Source organism: Moschus berezovskii, chromosome X (genome assembly GCF_049115385.1).
Source record: "Moschus berezovskii isolate FMDL1 chromosome X, NW_MosBer_1.0, whole genome shotgun sequence".
In the NCBI taxonomy this organism is placed as follows: Eukaryota; Metazoa; Chordata; class Mammalia; order Artiodactyla; family Moschidae; genus Moschus; species Moschus berezovskii.
This window is the reverse complement of record NC_142488.1, coordinates 31,417,470-31,431,625: the sequence shown is the minus strand read 5'-3', so window position 1 is coordinate 31,431,625 and position 14,156 is coordinate 31,417,470. Positions and strand designations below refer to the sequence as shown.

Sequence of the window (14,156 nt, the reverse complement as noted above, 5' to 3'; positions counted from 1 at the left end):
AACAAAGTCAATCATTCAAAGTCTCTGAAGATTCATTAAAGGGCTAACAACAAATTGAGAAAAATTTATTAAACAAAGTCCTTGGAGGCAGGATAAGAACAACAGGAAGTCCTGGTTTTAGTTATTAGTTAAATGCAGTTAGTGAGTGCAGTTATATCCCCATAGTTCTGCCTCACAGAATTGCTGTTCCAGTAAGTTTGATTGCCTAGTGGCAGTTCTGATCTCCCTCAGAATCCTGGGGAAGAGCTTTTTGGAATGACTTTGTTGTTTGAATGCTAAGTCGTGTCACACTGTTTTGTGACCCCATGGACTGTAGCCTACAAGGCTCCTCTGTCCACTGGATTTCCCAGGCAAGGATACTGGAGAGGGTTGCCATTTCCTTCTCCAGGGGGTCTTCCTGACCCAGGGATCCTACCTGCGACTCCTGCATTGGCAGGTAAATTCTATACCACTGAGCCACCTGGGAAGCCCTTGAAATGATTTTGGTAGCCAGCAAACATTGGCAGATATCATTTGCACTTCTCTGTGCTATGGAAAGTTTATATCATGTGACTGGCAGTAGCTGTGTGGCTTCCAGTTCCCTACCTGCCACTGTTGCTAGGTAGAATGGACCTAGGGAAGAAGCAGATAAAGTGAGAAGATCCATTTCCCACACAGTTCTCTGTGTTTGAAAAAAAGCTGCTGCAGAGGGCTTGGTAGGTGTGTGGCAGCTTCCATTCCCTCCAGCTTCCTGTAATTAAAGAACGATTTCAAGTAAATTTAGCAGCTGATCAACTTCAGCAGATACCATCACCTGTGATTCTGGCGTGTAGAAGTTTCACACTGTGTCGTGGCAACAACTGGAGAGCAGCACCAATCCTCCAACTCCCTGTTTGCATGCACATGTACCCATATGCCTCACACACAGGTATGTGCACACATTCACAAAGTTCCTGGTACATAGCACAAAAATTTGCCTGGAGAGTGTTGCTGCTAAGTCACTTCAGTCATGTCTGACTGTGCGACCCCATAGACAGCAGCCCACCAGGCTCCCCCGTCCCTGGGATTCTCCAGGCAAGAACACTGGTGTGGGTTGCCATTGCCTTCTCCAATGCATGAAAGTGAAAAGTCAAAGTGAAGTCGCTCAGTCGTGTCTGACTCTTTGCGACCCCATGGACTGCAGCCTACCAGGCTCCTCCACTCATGGGATTTTCCAGGCAAGAGTACTGGAGTTGGGTGCCATTGCCTTCTCCGGGAGAGTGTTGAGCAAGCTTCAAAGATGGGCAATACCCTGCCCGTGTAAAGGAGTTGGGATTCAGTGTGGAACAATGCATGCCTGAGGACATTTTTGCAAACAGCAGTGCAATTAGCTGGCAATTAGTGGGGGCTAGTATCTCAGTAGATAACCAGCCAGGAGCTTAATTTGCTGATAAAGGAAAAAGGGACTCAAAGAGAGCGGAGGTAAAACCTGACTGGTCCTTGATTGTCAGGAAGACAGTGTACATGTTGCAGTGTGACCCTCTGAGAAAAATATCAATAGTATACACTACGAGAGAAATAGACTTTGTTGGGCTAGTTCAAACATTCTGTGAGGTTGGAGTTATCCTGATACGAAAATCCAACAGAGGAATCACTAAACAAGAAACCTACAGGCCATGTAGACATAAAACTCGTAAACAACAAAATACTGACAAACTCACTCCAATGATGCTTGAAAAAGAACCCAAAACATCTGTGTTTTTATATATATATAAACCCCGTGTCCATCAACTGATGAATGAATGAACAAAATGTGATCTATCAGTAAAATGGAATAATATTCAGACATAATAAAGAATGACATATTGATAAATGGTACATCATGGAAGAATATTGAAAACATTCTACTACGTAAAAGAAGTTAATCACAAAAATCTCACATGTTATATGATTTCTTTTATATGAAATGTCCAAAATAGGTAACAGAAAGTAGCTTTGTGGTTTTCTACAGCTGAAGGTGGAAGGAGAAAAGGAAAGATATGTGTCTGAATGCAGAGTTCCAAAGAATAGCATGGAGAGAGAAAAAAGCATTTCTAAGTGATCAGTGTAAGGAAATAGAGGAAAACAGTTGAATGGGAGAGACTAGAGATCTCTTCAAGAAAATTAGAGATACCAAGGGAATATTTCATGCAAAGATGGGCACAATAAAGGACAGAAATGGTAGGGACCTAACAGAAGCAAAAGATATTCAGAAGAGGTGGCAAGAATACACAGAAGAACTATACAAAAAAGATCTTCATGACCCATCTAGGTGATCACTCACCTAGACACAGACATCCTGGAATGTGAAGTCAAGCGGGCTTTAGGAAGCATCACAACAAACAAAGCTAGTGGAGGTGATGGAATTCCAGTTGAGCTATTTCAAATCCAGAAAGATGATGCTGTGAAAGTGTTGCACTCAATATGCCAGCAAACTTGGAAAACTCAACAGTGGCCACAGGACTGGAAAAGGTCAGTTTTCATTCCAATCTCAAAGAAAGGCAATGCCAGAGAATGCACAAACTGCTACACAATTGCACTCATCTCACACACTAGAAAGGTAATGCTCAAAATTATCAAAGTCAGGCTTCAACAGTATATGAACCATGACCTTCCCGATGTTCAAGCTGGTTTTAGAAAAGGCAGAGGCACCAGAGATCAAATTGCCAACATTCGTTGGATCACAGAAAAAGCGAGTTTAGGGAAAAAAAAACTGATTTTTTTGACTGTTCCAAAGCCTTTGACTGTGTGGATCACAACAAAGTGTGGAAAATTCTTCAAGTGATGGGAATACCTGACTTGCATCCTGAGAAATCTGTATGCAGGTCAAGAAACAACAGTTAGAACTGGACATGGAACAACAGACTGGTTCCAAATAGGAAAAGGAGTACGTCAAGGCTGTATATTGTCACCCTGCTTATTTAACTTATAGGCAAAGTACATCATGAGAAATGCTAGACTGGATGAAGCACAAGCTGAAATCAAGATTGCCAGGAGAAATATCAATAAACTCAGACATGCAGATGACACCACACTTATGGCAGAAAGCAAAGAAGAACTAAAGAGCCTCTTGATGAAAGTGAAAGAGGAGAGTGAAAAAGTTGGCTTGAAGCTCAACATTCAGAAAACTAAGATCATGGCATCCGGTCCCATCACATCATGGCAAATAGATGGGGAAACAATGGAGATAGTGAGAGACTTTATTTTTGGGGACTCCAAAATCACTGCCAATGGTGACTGGAGCCATGAAATTAAAAGATGCTTGCTCCTTGGAAGGAAAGTTATGACCAACCTAGATAGCATATTAAAAAATAGAGGCATCACCTTGTTGACGTAGCTAGTCACAGCTATGGTTTTACCAGTAATGATGCATGGATGTGAGAGTTGGACTATAAAGAAAGCTGAGTGCTGAAGAATTGGTGCTTTTGAACTGTGGTGTTGGAGAAGACTCTTGAGAATCCCTTGGACTGCAAGGAGATCCAACCAGTCCATCCTAAAGGAAATCAATGCTGAATATTTATTGGAAGGACTGATGAAGAAGCTGAAACTCCAATACTTTGGCCACCTCATGTGAAGAACTAACTCATTGGAAATGACCCTGATATTGGGAAAGATTGAAGGCAGAAGAAGGAAATGACAGGGAATGAGATGGTTGGGTGTCATCACCGACAATTGACAGAATCAGCCTTTCCACTATTAGATCAGCTTTTAGAGTTTTATAAGTTAATTCTAAAACTGGATTTGAATCTGAAACTTGTCTATTCCATCACCCTCCTCCAATTTCTAATCTGTTTCCCAACGTGAAGGGAACTGTGGTAGTTTGGCAATGCACTTAGTGGTTTAAAAATAGTAAAAGGAGTTGCCTCTGCATCCCTGTGCTGCATCGTTGCGGAGCCCACGCTAGTCCTTCAGCCAAGATGCCCGAGGAGACCCAGGCCCAGGACCAGCCGATGGAGGAGGAGGAGGTGGAGACGTTCGCCTTCCAGGCGGAAATTGCCCCGTTGATGTCACTGATCATCAACACTTTCTACTCGAATAAGGAGATTTTTCTGAGGGAGCTGATTTCAAACTCGTCCGACACCTTGGACAAGATCAGGTATGAGAGCTTGACCGATCCCAGTAAGTTAGACTCTGGGAAAGAACTGCACATTAATCTCGTACCCAACAAGCAAGATTGAACCCTCACCATCGTGGACACCGGCATTGGGATGACCAAGGCCAATTTGATTAATAATCTGGGCACCATCACCAAGTCCGGGACCAAAGCGTTCATGGAGGCTTTACAGGCTGGCGCTGATATCTCCATGATTGGCCAGTTTGGTGTCGGGTTTTATTCAGCCTATTTGGTGGCTGAGAAAGTGACGGTTATCACTAAACATAATGATGATGAGCAGTACGCCTGGGAGTCTTCTGCAGGAGGGTCATTCACAGTGAGGACTGACACAGGAGAACCGATGGGGCACGGAACAAAGGTTATTCTGCATCTGAAAGAAGACCAGACTGAGTCCCTGGAGGAGTGGAGAATAAAGGAGATTGTGAAGAAGCATTCTCAGTTCATTGGCTATACCATCACTCTTTTTGTGGAGAAGGAATGCGATAAAGAAGTTAGTGATGATGAAACAGAAGAGAAGGAAGACAAAGAGGAAGAGAAGGAGAAAGAAGAAAAGGAATCTGATGACAAGCCCGAGATAGAAGACGTTGGCTCAGATGAAGAGGAGGAAGAGAAGAAGGACGGGGACAAGAAGAAGAAGATCAAGGAGAAGTACATAGATCAAGAAGAGCTGAACAAGACAAAGCCTATCTGGACCAGAAACCCTGATGACATCACTAATGAGGAGTATGGTGAGTTCTACAAGAGCCTGACCAACGATTGGGAGGATCACTTGGTGGTCAAGCATTTTTCAGTTGAAGGGCAGTTGGAATTCAGAGCCCTTCTTTTTGTCCCAAGACAAGCTCCTTTTGACCTGTTTGAAAACAGAAAGAAGAACAACAACATTAAGTTGTATGTTCGCAGAGTTTTCATCATGGATAACTGTGAGAAGCTAATCCCTGAATACCTGAATTTCATTAGAGGTGTGGTGGATTCTGAGGATCTCCCTCTGAACATTTCCCGTGAGATGTTGCAACAAAGCAAAATTTTGAAAGTTATCAGGAAGAATTTGGTCAAAAAGTGCTTGGAACTCTTCACTGAACTGGCAGAAGATAAGGAGAACTATAAGAAATTTTATGAGCAGTTCTCTAAAAATATTAAGCTTGGAATACATGAAGATTCTCAAAATCGGAAAAAGCTTTCAGAGCTGTTGAGGTACTATACTTCTGCTTCTGGTGATGAGATGGTTTCTCTCAAGGACTATTGCACAGGAATGAAGGAAAACCAGAAACATATTTATTACATCACAGGTGAGACAAAGGACCGGGTAGCCAACTTGGCCTTTGTGGAGCGTCTCCGGAAGCACAGCTTGGAAGTGATCTACACGATCGAGCCTACTGATGAGTACTGTGTGCAATAGCTGAAGGAGTTTGAGGGGAAGACCTTAGTGTCAGTCACCAAAGAGGGCCTGGAACTTCCAGAAGATGAGGAAGAGAAAAAGAAACAAGAAGAGAAAAAGACAAAGTTTGAAAACCTCTGCAAAATCATGAAGGACATTTTGGAGAAGAAAGTTATAAAGGTGGTTGTGTCAAACCGGTTGGTGACATACCCATGCTGCATTGTCACAAGCACATATGGCTGGACAGCAGACATGGAACGGATCATGAAGGCTCAAGCCCTGAGAGACAACTCAACGATGGGTTACACGGCAGCCAAGAAGCACCTGGAGATGAACCCTGACCATTCTATCATTGAGACCTTGAGGCAAAAGGCAGAGGCCAACAAGAATGACAAGTCTGTGAAGGATCTGGTCATCCTGCTGTACGAAACAGCTCTCCTGTTTTCTGGCTTCAGTCTGGAGGATCCCCAGACACAAGCCAACAGGATCTACAGGATGATCAAACTTGGTCTCGGTATTGACAAGGATGACCCCACTGCTGATGACAGCAGTGCTGCGGTCACTGAGGAAATGCCACCCCTGGAAGGAGATGACGACACGTCCCGCATGGAAGAAGTAGACTAATCTCTGCCTGAGGATCACTTGGCTGTGTGTTCAGCACTCTGTCTCCATTCCCTCTAATATGTTTTCAAGTATTTCTTTAGTTTTGTTAACATTTAAAAATCTGTATGGCATGACAACTACATAAGGGGGATAAGATTTCTTTATGCTAAGTGTGATACTGTAATACTTTCAGCACTAAAGCAGAGCTAGTTGTTTTTTCCTAGTTTCATGTTGACTTATTTTAACAGATGGAAGTACTTAACGTTTGTTGTAAGGTGTGTATGTAACCTCTGTTAAATTTGTGGTCTGAAGTGTTTAGCTATCAAACGGATTCTTTAGTAGACCAAAATCTTCTGTCACTGAAGTGTTCTGAAGTATATACCTGATGTTTAAAAGAAACACTTGTAAGTTTTCATCTTCTGGGATATACTTTTTAAAACTTCCATCCCCTCTAGTTACGACTGCATGTACCAGGCCTCTAGAAGTTAGTGTGTTAAGCTGAACCAACTTGATTGGAGTCACTGTCCATACATAGGGCTTGTTTTCCAAAGAAAAATATTGTTTAGAGTAGCAAAATTATAAGTCTGCCCAGGCATGTTATAAAGCCGCTGGAAAAGTAACTTGGAGCAAGTTTTGTGAATGGAAAAGTAGTGCTCAAGTCACATTCTGCTTCAAAAAGTTGTAACAAATACAGATGAATTAAAAGAAGAAAAAAAATAGTAAAAGGAGAGGGGGGATAATGAGTGACTGGTACCGGAGACATACAAGGGCTACAGTGGGCTTGATGTCCATGATGGTTCCCTCACATGGCTGATACCTGATGTGTCTGTCAGCTGAAAACATATTTGACTGTCAATCAGAGCACCAACTTGCAGTCTGTACATTTAGCCTGGGCTTCTCACAACATGATGATACATACACCAAACTATCTGCATGCCTACCTCCTCTCAGTGAGGTGTCCATATGCCTTCACCTTTGGTGTGATTCATTCTCAATCCCTCTCTCTCTTCTCTCCCAATCCCAACACAATTGCTATCACAGTACAAAAACTCCAGGACAAATAAGACAGTTTCTTTTTCTTCACTCCAGCTATTGCCCAGTGTTTCTTCTGATGTCAGCTACTCTTCAAAAACATCAAAGATATTAATCTTACGTTTTTATCTGAGCATAGCATACCTCCTAGTGTTAACGTTTTTGGAGTCTGACATGTACAAGACTCAGATTCTTCTAGTCCTTAGTTTTGTTTTGTTTTATATATATATCAGTGGTCAGTAACATCAGTGTATCAGTGTGTTATTCTCTCAGTCATGTCTGACTCTTTGTGACCCCATGGACTGTAGCCCACCAGGCTCCTCTGTCCATGGGATTTCCCGGACAAGAATACTGGAGTGAGTTGTCATTCCTTTCTCCAGGGGATCTTCCTGACCCAGGGGTCGAACCTGGGTCTCCTGCATTGCAGGTAGATTCCTTACTCTCTGAGCCACCAGGGAAGCCCCCTGTGGTCAGGAACATAGTGGAAAAGTGAAAAAGCCTAAAGAATAATGGTAAGTATCATCCTTGAATTGTACCTGATATAAAAGTGAATATATCTCAAGTTTGTCCATGAAACATGATTCTTATTATAGACTTTTGGTATGTGAGTATCAAGTTTAGTACATTCTCCTTGATTCAAATTATTTTGAAAATTATATTGATATATTTTTTCTCTAAAATTTAATATGGATAACTACATTTATGTATTTCCTAACATTGAAACTTAGATAGTAAAGAATATGCCTGCAATGCAGGAGACCCAGGTTTGATCCCTAGGTCAGAAAAGTCCTCTGGAGAAGGTGATGGCTACACATTCCTGTATTCTTGCCTAGAGAATTCAATGGCCAGAGGAGCCTAGTGGGCTACAGTCCATGGGGTAGAAAAGAGTCAGACACAACTGTGTGACTAACACTTTCGCTTTTCACAATGGAAACTATAAATTTTATTAATGCATTCCTGAGGAAAACTCTACTTGAAATGTGTTTCTTACATATTGTCATTGGATATCCTTAACTAGGATGTTATTTCTATGTTTAGGGGCTGATTTTAGCCTGTAATTTCCCTTTAATATCCTTAAAGTGTTCTGGGACTAAAGTTTATGGTTTTTACTAGCCATAAAAAATGAATTGTTAGCTCTTTTGGTTAAACTTGATTTAATTCTCTTTGTGTTTTTCACATATTGTATTCTTTCATTTTTGCTCCTTTCCTGTATTACATTGTATAGATAAAATACCTTCTGCCAGCGAAAGCTTAAATGACTTATTTTTAAGGTTCTGATTTTTATGTCTAAAATATTGAGACTTGCTGTTGTTGTTCAGTCACTAAGTCATGTCTGACTCTGTGACCCCATGGACTGTAGCAAGCCAGGCCTCCTAAGCGTATCCAAACATATATTTATGTTTTCCTAACAGTTTTGCACCATTTCTATATATGTCCCTAAGTAAAACAAGTACCTACCCCCCTCATATGCTTTCCATTAATTGAGCCCATGTAAGGGGCAGACTATGAGAGCTCTAAAATTTTTGTTTTTAAGTTGGCAGGGAGAGGTTTAATACATTTAGAAGAGAGTAATATAAACACATTGTGTTTTAGAAATATCACGTTCATAGCAGTGTTACAGACTGATTCAAATGATAGAAAAAACTCACAGCAAGGTTATTTGGCATTACATTTTTGTAGCAGTCAGGGAAAAATAATGGAAGCCTCAGTTAAGAAAGTGGCAGATGGTGTGGAAAAGACAGATGTTTCAAGAGAGATTTGTGGAGTTGGAGATGGTGGCAGTGTTGAATGATGTGGTGATACCAGAAAGCCGGTTTGAAATCTGTCTTCCTCTGTCCTTTCTCCTTCATGCAATACTGTTTTTTTTTAACTGCCTCTTTCTATCTCTTCCTCTCCTTCCCCTCTCCCTCACTCCTCTATTCCTCTCTCATATCCCCCACCACATACACATATGCATACATTTATGTATGTATAGTTTTGACATTTTTTGTCCTGAATTTCAAGATGGCATAGCCATCTTGCTCTTTGCTTTAGTATGTATCACATGGCCCTGATCCAAACAGGAGAGAAATTAGGAAGTTAATTTAGCAGTCATAAAGGAGCAATAATATATTATTAATATTTCCTGAGCGATATATTTGTCGATTAGATCTTCCATTCCCATCATCTCCTTGTGTCAAATACTAGGATAGCTACTTCTATAGCCAATCCCAGCTTTCCACATTGCTTAAACTGCAGCCATAGTTTCACAGAGACATATTATTCCCACAGTAGCTTTTAAGACTGTCAATCTCCATATGTGAACCCCTTCTCTAGCATCTGCAACAGCGGGTATGAAATTGGGTAATCAAAAATCAAGCTAGAGATCTGACTTCTATGGGCTATCAATAGGGCATAGAACTTTGATTCAGTTCCTGGCACCCCTCAGAGCTTTTATACATGGCTTGCATTGATGGCAGCAAAGATGAATCAGGAACCATGTGGGAGAAGTCTATGACTAACAGCTCAGAGCTGGATGTAGCTCATAGGGAACTTATTTAGCTTTTTGTTTTATCAAGTATCCTTTTGCCTAAACATATTACTCTGATTTTGGTTGAAACTTTATGTCACCAAACAAACATATAGAAGCAAAAGATAATCCACATGAATAGAAAAAAGAAATGAGTACCAGTGTAAATTCTCAAATATTAAGTACTGGAAGAGGCCATTAGCAAAGTGTCTTTTGCTCATATGTATTTGTTAAAGGTATAAAAATAAGATATTGTTGTATATTATTAATGTAACTGTTTATGAATTATCTTCCTGAGCACAAGCATACTACCAATCATACTGAAGAACTGTGCATATGTTGAGGATGTGGCTAAAGAGTGGTAGAGTTGGGAAGATGTCATTTTACTTATAATTTAAGAAGATCTATTTTGGAAAGTCTTTATAAAACAAAAGAGAAGCAATAGGTTCTGGATTTGGGATACATGACTTATATGTTCTTTTTTGTCATCTTAAAATTTTTATTAAAAGAATGAGAAAATTTAAGGAAGTGTCAAGTGGAAGATGAAGCAGAAAGAAGAAAATAGCAGCAACACAGTATAGCAAAAGTAATAATATAACAAGATGTAACAAACTCACATTATAAATCAAAATAGAAATTTATAAACACAGAGATAATGAACAGGTTTTCAGATTTGTCTCATGAACCAATTAATGAAAAGGAGTGAATTGTATGAATTATATTGAATTAAAATTAAATTTCCTGCCAATTTGACTGAAAATACTGACATTAACAAATATACGACTTTTGCCACTGCAGTGAAGTGTTTCCAGCAAGACAGTTAACAAGCCTCATCAATTGAAAGAGTATTTAGGATCATTTATAGAAAAAGAAAACTTGATACACACTTAAATCTTACAGCTCATTTAAAAGAGATATCTCAAATCTGACAAAAACCCTGAACTTTAAATAACGTTACCAGTATGAATTTTAAAGCTAGAAAAACACATTTTATATCATCCATAAAAAATTAATCACTGAGCTAGAGAAAAGACTGAATTCTCTGTTATTATCTTTGGAAAAGGATAGAAGCTTCTTTTCATATGAAAAGAAAATCAGAATATGCAGATAAAATTCTAAGAAAAATGGTATAGAGGTGTTTCAAGGAGTGAACTAAAGATATTTCTTGATTTTGCTTTTTATGATATTGTCAACTTTTTCAAACTTGTAATTTCCTTTTACATTATAAATACATATTTTAATATAATTTAATATTCAAAAATTTGTGTACCCTGTCTCCTACATCTCCTGAATTAGGGGGATTCTTTTACCTCTGAGCCACCTAGAAGCCCACACAGTCTTTGAAACACGCCCACCAAAAGTATATAAACTTTGCTGTTTTAGTCACTGAGTCCGACTCTTTGTGATCCTATGGATTGTAGACCACCAGGTTCCTCTGTCCATGGGATTTCCCAGACGAGAATACTGGACTGGTAGCCGTTTCCTTCTACATGGGATCTTCCCAACGCAGGTATCGGACCCCCATCTCCTGCATAGAAAGGCGGCTCTTTACCACTGAGTCACCAGGGAAGCCCTTTTATAAACTTTCAGTTCAGTTCAGTCGCACAGTCGTGTGCGACTCTTTGCGACCCCATGAACCACAGCGCGCCAGGACTCCCTGTCCATCACCAACTCCCGGAGTTCACTCAAACTCATATCCATCGAGTCGGTGATGCCATCCAGCCATCTCATCCTCTGTCGTCCCCGTCTCCTCCTGCCCCCAGTCCCTCCCAGCATCAGAGTCTTTTCCAGGGAGTCAACTCGTCGCATGAGGTGGCCTCTTTAGGTCCCATAAAACTTTTATCTACTCCTGGTGTCAAAAGAAAAAGATAAATTGGACAGTATGTCAGGTAAGATTACTTGTATGTAGCAAGTATATCTACTAAACAAGACTGAGAAGAGAACTCATCTTTTTTAAAATGTTGGCAGCTTTCAACTTTTCAAGAAGCAAGTATCTTGTAGGGATTAGGGAGCATTGTGGAGAGTGAAGACATGTGAAACCGTTAATGGGCAGGGATTTCTTCATAGAAACAATAAATCACGATGATTACAACTATAATGGTAACTGTTACTGAGTGAACAAATCATACACTTTCAAGTCTGTGTGTCTCAGACAAATACATATCACCAGGTCTGCCAATACACAAAACCTCTAATCCTTCGCAGATAAACTAGCTGATAATATCCCTATTTTGTGGCTACCGAAAACTGAAGATATCAAGATTAGTTGAATTGCGTAAGGTCTCACAGCTAGCAGATGGTAAGATTCTACAATGTCCATCCTTTATCTATACCATACCGTCTCCCCAAGTGAGGTTAAATGCATTCTGAGAAAGATATTGAAAATGCATATACCTTCAAAGATTACTATCCAGTTCCTTTAACTTTATGGTATTATTTTTATTGCTTTTCCTCTATTTTTTTTAAATTGGGGTATATATAATTGATTTATAATGTGTTAGCTTCTAGTGTACAGCAGAGTGATTCAGTTATGCATATCCATATGTAAAACTTGTCATATATAAATGTGCACATATATATGTATTCTTTTCCATTATGACTTATTGCAGGATATTGAATATAGTTCCCTGTGTCAGCTAATAGGACCTTGTTTATTTTATATATAGCAGTGTGTATCTGCTAATTCCAAACTCCTAATTTGTCCCCTCCCCCTTTCCCCTTTGGTAACCATAAGTTTATTTTCTATGTCTATGAGTCTTTTTTTGTTTTGTGAGAAGTACATTTGTATCAGTATTTTAGATCCCACACATAAGTGGTACCATATGATATTTGTCTTTCTCTCTCTGACTGACTTCATTTAGTACGATCATCTCTAGGTCCATCCCTGTGGCTGCAAATGGCATTATTTCATTCTTTTTATGGCTGAGTAGTATTCCATTATATATATATATATTATTCCTATATAAATATATATTTATATAAAATCTTTATCCATTGATCAGTTGATGGATATCTCTAGATTGATTCCATGTCTTGGGTATTGTGTGTATTTTATTTTTCTATAATGTTTGCCTTCCATATCTGCAAGCTCTGCATCTGTGGATTTAATCAACTTTGGAGAAGGAAATGGCAACCCACTCCAGTGTTCTTGCCTGGAGAATCCCAGGGAAGGGGGAGCCTGGTGGGCTTCCGTCTATAGGGTCACACAGAGTCGGACACGACTAAAGTGACTTAGCAGCAGCAGGTCAAAAATATTGGGATTCCAAAAGGCAAAACATGGATTCTCCATTTACTGGCAACTATGCTTAACATTTACATTATATTTGCAAGTATTCGGGGCTTCCCTATAGCTCAGCTGATAAAGAATCCGCCTTCAATGCAAGAGACCCCAGTTCATTTCCTGGATTGGGAAGATCAGCTGGAGAAGGGATAGGCTACTCACTCCAGTATTCTTGGGCTTCCCGGGTGGCTCAGCTTAAAGAATCCTCCTGCAATGCGGGAGACCTATGTTTGATTCCTGGGTTGGGGAGATGCCCTAGAGAAGGGAATGGCTACCCACTCCAGTATTCAAAGAGTCAGACACTACTGAGCAACTTTCACTTAAAAGTATTTACACTGCATTTACATTACACTAAATGTTGTAAGTAATCTAGAGATGATTTAAAGTATAGGAGATGATATATATAGATTATATGCATTTTCTACATTATTTTGTATAAGGGACTTGAACATAGGCAGATTTTGGTGTCCGAGGTGAATCATGGAACCAATCTCCCTCAAAATTACTGAGCGATGACTATACTCTAAATGGATTTCAGTATGTTTTGACAGTTTTACTACCTCTTATCTACCAGTTATAATATAAAACACACTACTAAAAGAGGAAATAATAGAAAGGTTAAAGCGAAAATTAGTAATTTATGCTCCACTATATTTATTGATACTGTGCTCATTTTGCTAGCAAAATCATTCATATTGCACTGCATTCCCTTGAGTTAATTGTAATATTTCAGTTTTAGTTTTTATTTGAAAATAAACACTCTTCTGAAGTTAGCATCTGATCCTGCCAGTCTTTTAGACAGGAAGGAAAGAAGGTAGCCAATGATACTGTCATACCTTGAAGAGTCCCTCAAGAGAAAGTAGAAGGATCAACAATTATATTAAACCTCTTAGAATCTCCAACAACACACTTGGTTTTAGGTGAAGCTGTGGTCCTTGATGTTGTTTATTATTGTAGCCAGTAAGTATTACTTTCAATTGTGCCCCCCAATCTGATCTTTTAAGTGCTAAGTTTTATCTATTTTCCATCTTCACTGAAGTACCAGCAAAGTAGAGAAAATACTTGTTTGGGATTTGTGAGGAAATGGCTGAAATCTTTTTTCTGTAAAAGAGCTATTACTGTAGAAGCTGAAATTGTTTGCTCTTACCAAAATGTTTTAGTAGAAGTTATGGCATACACACATTATCTTTACTTTAAGGCTATTACTGGGTTCTAGTTCCTATACTTTTTTAACTTATTTATTGTG

At 39.6% G+C, this 14,156-nt stretch overlaps 1 pseudogene; it reads left to right on the top strand.

Moving 5' to 3' along the window:
• The first annotated feature begins 3,668 nt into the window (after nucleotides 1-3,668).
• LOC129535215 (heat shock protein HSP 90-alpha pseudogene) lies at nucleotides 3,669-6,814 on the top strand (annotated as a pseudogene).
• The last annotated feature ends 7,342 nt before the right edge of the window (nucleotides 6,815-14,156 follow it).